This window comes from Dipodomys spectabilis, unplaced genomic scaffold (genome assembly GCF_019054845.1).
Source record: "Dipodomys spectabilis isolate Male_0828 unplaced genomic scaffold, ASM1905484v1 ptg000148l, whole genome shotgun sequence".
NCBI lineage: Eukaryota > Metazoa > Chordata > Mammalia > Rodentia > Heteromyidae > Dipodomys > Dipodomys spectabilis.
In genome coordinates this window covers 6,201,676-6,214,230 of record NW_024870825.1, presented here as the reverse complement: position 1 = coordinate 6,214,230, position 12,555 = coordinate 6,201,676, and the positions used below count along the sequence as shown (strand labels likewise).

The window sequence follows — 12,555 nt, the reverse complement described above, 5'->3', positions numbered from 1 at the left end:
TATTCTTTTTGTTTCTGAATTTAGGTCTTAGTTATTTTCCCTCTCTTCATTTCCCTTCCTACATTCCTCTAATATTGTATCTCTACCTTAACTCCTTTAATTGTAGTATTATCTCTTTTTGCATACATAACTACTTTGTTTTTCACTTTTTAATTGTTTCTTTTTCTATTTGTTTCTGAATTTAAGTCTTAGTTATCATTCCTCTCTTCCTTTCCCTCCCTACATTCCTCTAATATTACATTTTCCTCATAATTCTCCCTATATCTCTTAATTTCTGATCCCCTGGCTTCTTTGATTTTCTACATCCTTTGATCCCTGGTTGTTTGTTGTTGAGCTAGATTCTATCTGTACTCATTGTGACTGTGTCAAAAAAAAATCTGTGCAACTACAGGGCTACGGGGTGATGCTTGCCTAGCATGGAATTGGTTTTGTGTTCATACCCAAATGGGCCAAACAAGTCATAGGAACACAAGAAAATGATAGTTCAAGGAATCTCAATTCTCACTCATTCTATAAAAGACAGCAGAACAGTTAATGAATAATCCAGAGGAGAGTTGTCAAAATGCTCTACAAACACTACTGGTAAATATGCTGAATGAGGGTCTAGGAAGGTGGCTCAAGAGGTAGAGTGCTTGCCTTGCATGCATGTAGCCCTGGGTTCAATTTCTCAAACCACATAAGCAGAAAAAGCTGGGAGTGGTGCTGTGGCTCAAGTGGTAGAGCGCTAGCCTTGAGCTGAAGAGCTGAGGGATAGTGCCCAGGCCTAGATTTCAGGCCCCAGAACCAACAAAATTTAAACAAACAAACAAAAACATGCCTAATGAAAAGACTGAAAGCCTCCATGGGCTCCGTGTGAGTGTTATAAGACAATACATGAGCATGATGAGGCTCAAAAAAGTCTAACAGAGAATTGCAGGAGTGCGACCAGGCTAACCAAAGATTAATAGAGGAATTCATGGATTCCACAAAAAGAAAGATGGAGGAATTCATTGAATCCAAGAGAAAGAAAGTGAGTCTAATGAAATTATAACCACTTAACTAAGAGATCTGAGGGTGAACACTGACAACCAAATCAAGAAAGTAAAGAAGTCCATACAAGATCTAAGAAAATTTGAAACAAAGAAATTGGAGCCATCAATTTGACAAACAGAAGGAAAGAAAAAAAAACAACAAAGTTGAAAGTCTTCACAGTAGGTTAAACCATGCAGAAGATTGAAACTCTGGGATTGAAGGTAGCCTAGAAACTACACAGAAAGAACAGACAAGTATACAAATCAAATCCAAGAAATATAATAGATCCATTCCACAGACAGGACATGCCATCAAAGGCCTAATTTAAGGTTAATGGGCATAGAGGAGGCCCTAGAGATACAAAATAAATGTCTAGGAAATTTATTTTAAAGGAATCGTATCAGAGAATTATCCAAACATACAAAAAGATAGGACCATTCAGATACAAGAAGTCTTTACAACCAAAATAGACCGGACCAAAACAGCACTTCCCACTGTCCCATTGTAATCTGCACAGGATCAATAGAAAACAAGGGAAGGATCCTTAAAGCTGTCAGGGAGAAAAAAAAATCAATAATAACAATCAATCAAGAATAGTTTACCCAGCTAAATGCTCCTTCATAATGGAGGGACAAAGAAAAACCTTCCAGAGCAAGGAAAAAGTGAAACTATATATCTCCACCAAACTAGCATTACAAAAGAAACTTAAATATATCCTACACATAGAAAACCAACAAGAGTGTGAGAAAGGCAGAGAAAAGGCCTCAAACGGAGGATCAGATGATCATAGTAGACACAGACGCTCAGAAAGTGGATAGCATGGCAGGAACTACCAGATATCTCTCAATCCTACCTCTCAATATTAATGGGCTTAACTTTCCAATTAAGCAGCATAGATTGTCAAAAAGCAAGATCCTTCATAACTATCAATATCAATAGAAAGCCCACGGATTGGGAGACGATCTTCACTAGCCATACAACAGACAAGGGTCTCATATCTAAAGTATAGTTGGAACTCAAAAAATGAAATCCACCAACAACAAATCATCAAAGAAACAACTGCCCAATAAATAAGTGGGTTAAAGACTTAAAGAGAAACTTCTCTGAAGAGGAAAGAAGGATGGTCAATAGACACATGAAGAAATGCTCAACTTCCCTAGCCATAAAAGAAATACAAATCAAAACAACATTGAGATACCACCTCACTCCAGTTAGAATGGCTATAATCAAGAACTCTAATAACAACAGATGCTCGAGGGGATGTGGACAGAAGGGAACCTTACTGCATTGTTGTTGGGAGTGTAAACTTGTTCAACCACTTTGGAAAGCAGTATGGACGTTCCTCAAAAGACTCCACATAGAGCTTCCCTATGACCCAGCAATCCCACCTTTGGGCATTTTTCCAAATGTTTGCAAACAAGACCACCCTAAAGCTACCAGCACGACTATGTTTATTGCAGCATTATTTACTATAGCTAAGATATGGAACCAACCCAGATGCCGCTCAGTAGATGAATGGATCAAGAAAATGTGGTATATGTACACAATGGAATTCTATGCCTCCATCAGAAAGAATGACATTGCCCCATTTGTTAGGAAATGGAAAGACTTGGAAAAGATTATATTAAGTGAAATAAGCCAGGCCCAAAGAAAAATAGGTCCCATGGTTTCTCTTGTTTGCAATATCTAATACATGTCTGAGTCAAGTAGTACAGGTCAGATACGTTGATATTAGGAAAATGAACCCTAAAATATATTCTCAAATGTAATTTTTCATTCATGCGATTGTTTCTAACACACTTATAAGATTTTTTTTTGTTGCTTTGTATGTCCCTCTCCCACAGTATAACCCCTGCTTTCACTGTATTTGATGTGAGTATAATTTCTGGAAGGGAATGGGAAAAACAAATCGTTTAAATAGGGATACAGGTGGACCCATTGCAACAATGAGATGTACAAGTCATTATGTCAAAAAGGAACTTTACAACTTTGGGGCGGGGGGGGAGGGGGGGGGGGTAGGAGCGAGCGAGGTGGGGGTGGGGGTGCGGGGAGAAGCTACAATGCTTGATAAGAAATGTACTCATTATCTTGCCCATGTAATTGTAACCCTTCTGCACAGTATTTTCACAATAAAAAAAGCAAGATCCTTCTATCTGCTGCCTTCAAAAACAAACATTCTGAAAGTGAAAGGCTGAAACAAAATCTACCAAGCAAATAGCCCCCATAAACAGGTGGTAGTTACAATCCTAATATCACATGAAATAGGCTTAAAAATAAATTAATATATAACATTTCTAAAAATCTATTCACCAAATACAGGAGCACCCAAATTTATCCAAGAAACACTACTTTCCTTAAATTGACACATAGATCCAAAGACATGAATTGTTGGGGGCTTTACACACCACTCTCCCCACTGGATAGATCAACTCTGCAAAAATTCAACAGAGAAACCTGAGATATAAACAACTGCATACACCAACTAGACGTAACAGACAACTACAGGATGTATCACCCAGCAGCATGAGAACACACATTCTTCTCAGCAGCACATGGACCACATTTTGGGACACAAAGCAAATCTGTCCAAATTCAGAAACATTGAAATTAGGCCCTGCATTCTCTCAGCCCTCTCTCAGATATCAAGGATGTCCATTCTCTCCACTTCTCTTCAATTTAGATTAGAATGCCTAGCTTCAGCAATAAGAAAATATGTAAACATAAAGGGGATCTAAATAGGGAAAGATGAAGTAAAACTCTCCTTCTTTGCAGATGACATGATCTTGTATTTAAAAACCCCATGGAAGGCAGGGGCCGGTGGCTCCCGCCTGTAATCCTAGCTACGCAGGAGGGTGAGATCGGAGGATGGCAGTTCAAAGCCAGCCGGGGCAGGAAAGTCCAGGAGATTCTTATCTCCAATAAACCATTAGAAAACCGGAAATGGCTCTGTGGCTCAAGCAGTAGAGTGCTCGCCTTGAGCTGAAGACACAGGGAGAGTGCCCAAGCCCAGAGTTCAATCCCCATGACCAATTAAAAAAAAAAAAAAAAAACCCCAAAACCATGGAATACACTCCCAAGTTACTTGAGTAGATCGGAAACTTAGGTAAAGTAGCAGGGTATAAAATTAACCTTCAAAAATCAATGGCTTTTCTATATGCCAACAATGAGAATAGTGCAGCAGAAAAAGGAAATTAAAGCAGAACTAAGGAGGTAGAAAACCTCCCATGCTCCTGGATTGGGAGGATTAAGATGGTGAAAATGGCAATACTGCCGAAGGCTATCTACAAATTCAATGAGATACCTATCATTATCCCAACCTCATTCTTCAATGACAGAGAAATAGCAATCCAAAAATTATTATTATTCAACATGGTTTGATAGGGTGTCACTCCTAAACGTCTGCCTTGAAGTGGCAATGTCTCAGGAACCCACCCCATCTCTGTCTGGAGATATGTCTACTGGTTCTATAGCAGAAAGCTAGTGTCACACACAGGTGAAAGCAGAAAACTTTTCCTACATGTGGACCATTAATATCTCATTTTTACAGAGAAGAAATGCGTGAAGTGTTAAACATTTCAACATTTTTATCTGGACAAAGGGCCAAAATGAAATGTCAGCTGCCTCAAAAGTGAAGTTGGAGAAAAATTCAGTTTTCTCCTTCTGGATGGCAAGAGGGAAGAAACAAAAGCAATGGAAAGGTGAAGAGCATGTTAGTTTGTGCCAAGAAAGGACTGGGGATTTAAAAAATTCACTAGAAGGAATTTCTTTCTTGATGAAGCTGGTGATCTTGTACCAGATGGCAAGCTGATAATATTTTGTGAGATGAGTGTGGTTGAAGATTTATCAAACATATCAGGACATACTAATTGAAGATTTAGCTAATCTCCAGGAAAATACAAAAATTACAGATGGCAGGCTTCATTCGTTTGGTTTTTGTCTGATGATGAGAATTTAAGTCTCATAAACCTGTGTTGAATCTGGATCACTGGTATTTAATACAATATTAAAACATGAAGAGGAAGACAGCAAAAAGAATCAAGTGGAAACAAGTGATTTAAAACCCTGAGGTTTTAAAAGAAATGATGAGATTCGTTTACATGGGAACAAAACAACCCTTGATACAAATGGTTGTCAACATGTTGGCAGACACAGATCACTATGCACTGGAATGGCTGACGGTCACCATGAAGAAGACTTGTGTAACAACCTCTCAGTAGACAATGTTGCTCATACCCTTACCTTTGCAGATTTGCCATTTAGAACAATTGAAAGCACAAGCCATAGACTTGATTCATATGTGCAGTGTATCTTGACACGATAGGTAAAAATGGGAAAAACTGCAACGCAGCTGACATAACAGAAATATCTGGGTAGAAGGCCATGATTCAGTTTCACACTTACCTAGTGGCAGAAGCCTTTCAAGCACAGGCATCTGCACAACGCTCACTGTTTGTCCTTCCATGCAAACTGCTAAAGCAGTCCTGACTCTCCCATGGACAGTAGAAATCGATACTGACTTTACTCTTCCTTTATGCAGAAGGTTTCTGATATAGACCACAAGCATGAGTAGTTACTGTTTTCTTGTTCACAGAGCTGAAGGTAAACTGTCAAATTGCTTGCCCTTCAGATGGATAATTTATGGTTTATATTTCAGCTTTATGTTAGATTCATTCATTTTAAGGCCTTAAATTTATCTTCAATGTCTTCTCTTGTACTAGAATATTTTTTTGTTATTGTGCTTTGCATTTTGACCAAGGCTATGCAGGATTGCACTAGCTCCATAAAGTATAAAGCTGTGTTCTCCTTCAAAATATTTGAAGATTATCAGAAATGTACACATTCTTTTTTCTTCTTTGGAGAAGTCTTTCTTGAAGTCTTTAGCCCTTATTAATTGGGTTATTGATTCTTTGAGAATTTGTTTTTGGGAGGTTTAATATTTTGAGCTCCAAGTATATTTTTGATATGAGGCCCTTGTCTGATGCATAGATCTTCTCCCACTCTGTGAGCTTTCTATTTATCTTGCTAGCTGTGTCCTTTGCCATGCAGAAACTGCATTTTGAAGCAGTCCCATTTTTCCAGTCTTTCTTTGATTTGTGGTGAGTATGGATCTTTACAAAGGAAGTTTCCACCTGTGTTAAGGGGCCCTAGTGTTGTCTCTATCCCTTCCTGTAATATATTCAGGTTATTTGGTCTTACACTGAGGTCTCTGATCCATTTGGAGTTGATTCTAGTGCAGGGTGGTATATAAGTATCTAGTTTCCATTTTCTACACATGTATAGCTAATTCTGCCAGCACAATTTGTTGTAGAGGGTGTTTTTTGCTCCCGTATTGAAGAATAGGTTGCTATAGGACTGTGGGTTCATTACTTTGATTTCAGTTCTATTCCATTGGTCCTCAGGTCTGTTTTTGTGTGAATACCAAGTTGTTTTCATTACTACAGCTGTGTAATAGAGTTTGACATTTGGTATTCATACTCTTCCAGTACTTTTCTTCCTGCTAAGGATTGTTTCTGCTGTTAGGGTTCATCTATTATTCAATATGAATTTTTGATTGCTTCTTCTATATCACTGAACAATGATGTTGGAATAATGATGAGTATTGTATTGAATTTGTAGATAGCCTTTGGAAGTATTGCTATTTTCACCATATTAATCCTTGCAATATGGGAACATGGCAGGGTTTTCCATTTCTTTAAATCTGCTTTAATTTTTTTCAGGTTTTGAAAGTTTTCATCAAGGAAGCCCTTTGTAGCTTTCGTTAAGTTATTTCCTAGGTATTTTTATTTGAGGCTATTACAAATGGAATTGCTTTTCTGGTTGCAGCCTAGCTCTTCTCAATATTGGCATACAGAAAACTACTGATTTTTAAGGGTTAATTTTATACCCTGCTAGTTTGCAAAAGTGTTGGATCAGCTCAAGTAACTTGGGAGAGGAATCTAAGGGTTTTTTAATATACAAAATCATGTCATCTTCAAAGACAGATAGGGTTACTTCTTCTTTCCGTATTTGGATCCCCTTTATGTTGGTGTTTGGCCTTACTGCTCTTGCTAGGAATTCCAGTACTATACCAAAGAAGAGTAGAGAACATTGACTCCTTCCTGATTTTGGAGGAAATGGCCATTAGACATATGAAGAAATGTTCAACTTCTCTGGCCATAAAAGAAATGCAACTCAAAACAACATTGAGCTCTACCTCATCCCATTTAAAATGGCCATTATGAGGAAAACTAACAATAACAGATCAAGGCGGGGTTATGGAAAAAAGGAAACACTACTACACTGTTAGTGGGAATGTAAACTTGTTTAATCACTCTGGAAAGCATTGTGGAGGTTCCTCAAAAGACTAAACAAAGAGCTTGCTTATGACCCAGCAATCCACACCTGATCATTTATCCAAATGACCCCCAAACCAAAGCCAGCAGCACGACCATATTCATTGAAGCATTGTTTATCATAGCTAAGATACATAATCAACCCAGATGACCCTCAGTGGACAAATGGATCAAGAAAATGTGACATATATACAAAATGAAATTGTCTTTGCCCCATTTGTAAGAAGATAAAAACACTTGCAAAAATTATATTAAGCAAAGTAAGCCACACACCAAGATACATAGACTGCATGAATTCCCTCATCTCTAATTAGAATGTGCCTATAAAACTTCAAGTAAACCCAATGGAGAGTAAAAGACAAAAATTACAATTGTACATGATTAAACAGCACTTTAAACAGTCACACAGTGATAACAAAGGAGGATATTCTCAGGAGAAGTTCACAAGGGCCCAATAGCTATGTGGATATGATCATATAAAATAACACTTATCAAAGTGAACTCCAAGAAATGGAAACAGAGGTTTTCTATTACATTGTTTGTGGCTTGTTTTTTCCCCTTTGGTTTATTCCCTTTTGTCACTGTTCTTGATTTCTGTACCTTTTGTTTTGTATATAAGCATATCTGATTTAGGGAGGGGAAGGGGAAGCACAGAAATGGTGGGACAAAGGGTGAACCAATTCAGCAGTGATATTCAGTAGACACTGTTGGAAATGCACTATACAACTTGGGAAGACAGGTTTGGAAGGAGATTATTTGGGAGAAAATGAGGAAGGAGGTGACACTGTTCAAAAAGAAATGACTTATGTAACTGTAACCCCCCTGAAGGTTACCTTTACAATAAAATATAAAAAATAATTGTGCATAAATATAAAGTCTTAGCAGAAGTCCTCTGCTAGGTAAAATATTAAATATATTCCTGCAAAAGGAGGTGGGTGGGTAAGTGGAATTATTTAGTGTTCCTAGATTACAAAGAGAGCACCCATGAGAGTATTTTACAAACTTTTAAAATACACACAATGTGCTCTGCTTTATTTAAGCATTCATGGGATGATATAAATTTGAGGTTCACTTGAAAAAAATATTAAGTACTTACCATATGCAAAACTTCCTCTTAACTAACAATGAAATAATTCAGTGTCTTCTTTTTTGTACTATGTATGCTTTACAATTAAAAGGGAATTCTCATACTTAAATGTTTTTCTGTTATTAAAGTTTATCATTGTGTACTGTAGTCCAGTTACTTTTGTGTTTGTTCAGCTTTAATAATGAAAATATGATTGAATTGATTCACATTATGGAAATAAAGTGGAAATAAAGTTCTGCTAAATTACTTAAATTTTAGTTCAAAGGGAAGATGACCTTCAAGATTCCAATGTATAAAAAAATAGTGAACTCTTCTACTATATATTTAATCAGTTTGTGTTAATGATGAGATACGTGCTACTTGTGTCTGATTGATGAAAACATCTTTTACAATTCACCATTGTTGACTTTAAAATGGAATTGTTTCTAAACTCAGAAAAAAACAGAGGGAGTTGATGAAGGTAGTCTTTGAAAGGCCAAAAAAGATAACGGACATGGATAAGCAATGACTTTTTTACTTTAATATTATGTGCAATAATAATCACGCGGCCACCTTCTTATAGTATTTACCAAGATATGCCTGATAAAACTATTTGATTGTTTTAACCATTTAGTACATATCTCAAACTTTCAAATATGTCAAGGTCTTCTAAGAACCAATTTTTGGTTATACATCAACTGCATTGAAACAGCCAACAAGTTATTACTGAAAGATAAAAGTTCTAACATGCTTTTACTTTGCTTACAACTGTCATCACCTCAATTTTGTATGTTTCTGATCTCCAATTGCTATTATGTTAATAAACATTGCCTTGCTTACACATTCTCAATTCTATTACCTACACTGTCATCATTTCATGAAAACTCTGCAAGCCTGTAGCATTTTCACTACAAATTGACACTTATATTTTAGTTTAGAGAAGTACCCTTAACTGAAAGATTACTTAAGGTAGAAATGGGATATTCACATGATTGTAGCACTTCCTTTGCCATTTAAATGTAGCAATTGTTTCAGCTGTGAGACAGAGATGGCCTCTCAGTGTTGGATATCTGTGACACATGAGAGAAGTTTGGAGCATTCATAGTGTCTGTCCTCAAAGGGCATGGGACAGCTCATTCAGTTGCATGTGCAAAGATGAGGGTTTTGTTTTGTTATGTTTTGTTTTGTTTTTATTTAGTTTTGGGTCCGGTCGTGGGGCTTGATCTCTGGGCCTGGGGGCTGTCCCTCAGCTCTTCAGCTCAAGGCTAGCGCTCTACCACTTGAGCCACAGTGCCACTTCTGGCTTTTTTCTTTTTGCTTATGTGGTGCTGAGGTATCGAACCCAGGGCTTCAGGCATGCAAGGCAAGTGCTCTACCACTGAGCCACCTTCCCAGCCCCAAAGATGAGGTGTTTTAAGAACTCGAAGAAGAACTAAGACAATAAATATAGATAAAACTATGCCCTATTACATGATAGCCTAAACTTTTATTCAGTCAGTTTTCTTTTTATTAGCCTCAGTTAGTTGTGTTTTAGTAGGTCTATTTATGTATACAATATGTCTTAGTCAAAGTTATGCATTCTGTTATTCTCTCTCCTCAGAATTCTTCCTTTGCAAACAAATCTTAGGAAGATTCACTGTTCCATTTTCACACCTGAACATTAAGCATTTGATCACATTCACTATTCTTCCCTCTGTGTGTTTACCTACTCACTCCTCTGCCATCTCAGACTGAACAAATTTCAACTTCCTAATATTCCTTTTGTGAAAGAGCATGGTAGTTGTTCAAAGGAGGTTCACAAATGCTGTGAGAGATATGTATAGTGATTGAAGAGTATGTATGTGTATATATAATCAGAATCTGTATCTCTATCATCATTATGTGTTTATATGTATGTTCATTTTTTAAGTCTAGTATCCAGATATGAAAGAAAACAAGTCTACTTTTGTCTTTCTTGACCAGGCCACCTTTGCTTAATATGACACTTTTCCAATCTATTCATTTCCTTACAAATGATGTAATTTTATTCTTCATTATGGCTGAATTGTGTATCACATTTTCTTAATTTATTCACAAGATAGCATCAGCCTTTCTCTACATTCATATGCCATCCAATCACACTTCCTCTACACAGTCATAGCTGGCACAGGGATCTAAGATCCCCACTGTGTGGAGGCTTTAGAATCCTTTGGTATAGTATTATATGATCTTCGAACACACATGATATGGCATCTTCTTTCCCTATTTTGATCCCTTTTTATCTCTTTCTCCTGTCTTATTCTTATGGCTTAGAATTCTTATGATATTAATTAATGTGGAGAGATAGACACTTTTGTTTCACTCTTGATTTTTTAAGAAATAGGTTAAGTACAAGACCCATCACCAACAAAAACAAAAACAACAAAGTGAGAAATAGGTTAAATTTGTCCCTATTTACTGTAATATTGTCTATAGATTTGTCATATAAAACTTTTATTATGGTAAAGAATGCTTCTATTACTAGTTACTTCTTAATTTAAATCATTGAAATTCTTTCAAAGGCCATTTTTGCATCAGTTAATGATTGTGTGATTCTTGTCATTAATGAAGTTTATGTGCTGTATTATGTTTATTGATTTATATATGGTGAACCAATCTTGCATAGCTGGATTGAAACCAAGTTGAGCATGGTGTATGATCTTTTGGATGTATTGTTAATTTTGTTCAGCAACTACTTTTTTGGTCTATGGTTGTCTTTTTTATTCTTCCAGGTACCACTGCTCATTCTCCTGAGCAGACTTTATTTTTTTATGTATAGATTTTATTTTTATTGTAAAGGTATTGTACAGAGACGTTACAGTTACATGAACAGGGTAATGAGCACATTTCATGGTTAGCTTTGTTACCTCATCCTTTATTTTTCCCCTAACATCACTTCCCTCCTTGCCTACCCAACTCGTACCACTCCTCCCCATTCCGACATTGTAACGTTAATTTTCAATATAGTGTCCTATACATCTCGTCATCACAATGGGTCAGCCTGCATCCCCATTTAAGCAATCTGCAATATCCCTTTTCCTCCCCATATTACAAAAATGCATATACAAGGTGCAGAACACCGGCATCAAAATCCAGTGATAACAGGGGTTATACCATGGGGGAAGAACATACAATAGAAACAAAAGACTCACATAGTGCATTGTAAGTACAATAAGAACACTAGCAAGAAAGAAAGAAAGAAAAACCTCTCGTGTCCCTGTCTTGGGGTACATATTGCTTAACATAATCTCATGTGGTCATATGTACATAACCTTTGACCTTCTCTGTTGTTGTAGACTTGTACTAATCACTGCAAACAAGGGAAACCATGGGACCTATGTTTCTTTGAGTCTGACTCACTTCACTTGAAATAATTTTATCCAAGTCTTTCCATTTCCTAATAAAAGAAACAATGTCATGCTTTCTGATGGTGGCATAGAATTATATACATATATATCACATTTTCTTGATCCATTCATTTACTGAGGGGCATCGGGGTTGGTTCGATATCTCAGCCATGGTAAATAATGCGGTGATAAACATGGTTGTGTTGCTAGCTTTGGTATAACCTTGTTTGTAATAGTTTGGGTTAAATGCACAAAAGTGGGATTGCTGGGTCATAGGGGAGCTCTATGCATAGTCTTTTGAGGAACCTCCATACTGCTTTCCAGAGTGGTTGAATGAGTTTACACTCCTACCAACAATGCAATAGGGTTCCCTTTTGGCCCTATCCCTTCCAGCATCTGTTGTTACTGGATTTCTTGATTATAGCCATTCTGATGGATGAGGTGGAATTTCAGCGTTGTCTTGATTTCCATTTCTTTTATGGATAGAGAGGTCAAGCATGCATCTATTGGCATTTCTTATTTCCTCTTCAGAGAAGTCTCTCTTTGAGTTTTTAGCCCATTTGTTAATCAGGCAGTTGTTTCTTTGAGGATTTGCTGTTGGGGGATTTAGTTCTTTGAGTTCCAAGTATATTTAAATATGACACCCTTGTCCATTGTATGACTAGTGAAAATCCTCTCCCAGTCTGTGGGCTTTCTCTTGATATTGCTAGCTGTGTCCTTTGCCTTGCAGAAGCTCTGCAGTTTCATGCAGTCCCATTTGTCCAACCTTTCTTTGATTTGT

General features: G+C 37.0%; 1 pseudogene; it reads left to right on the top strand.

The window, feature by feature from the left end:
- Positions 1 to 4,426: 4,426 nt before the first annotated feature.
- LOC122118362 lies at positions 4,427 to 5,496 on the top strand (annotated as a pseudogene).
- The last annotated feature ends 7,059 nt before the right edge of the window (positions 5,497 to 12,555 follow it).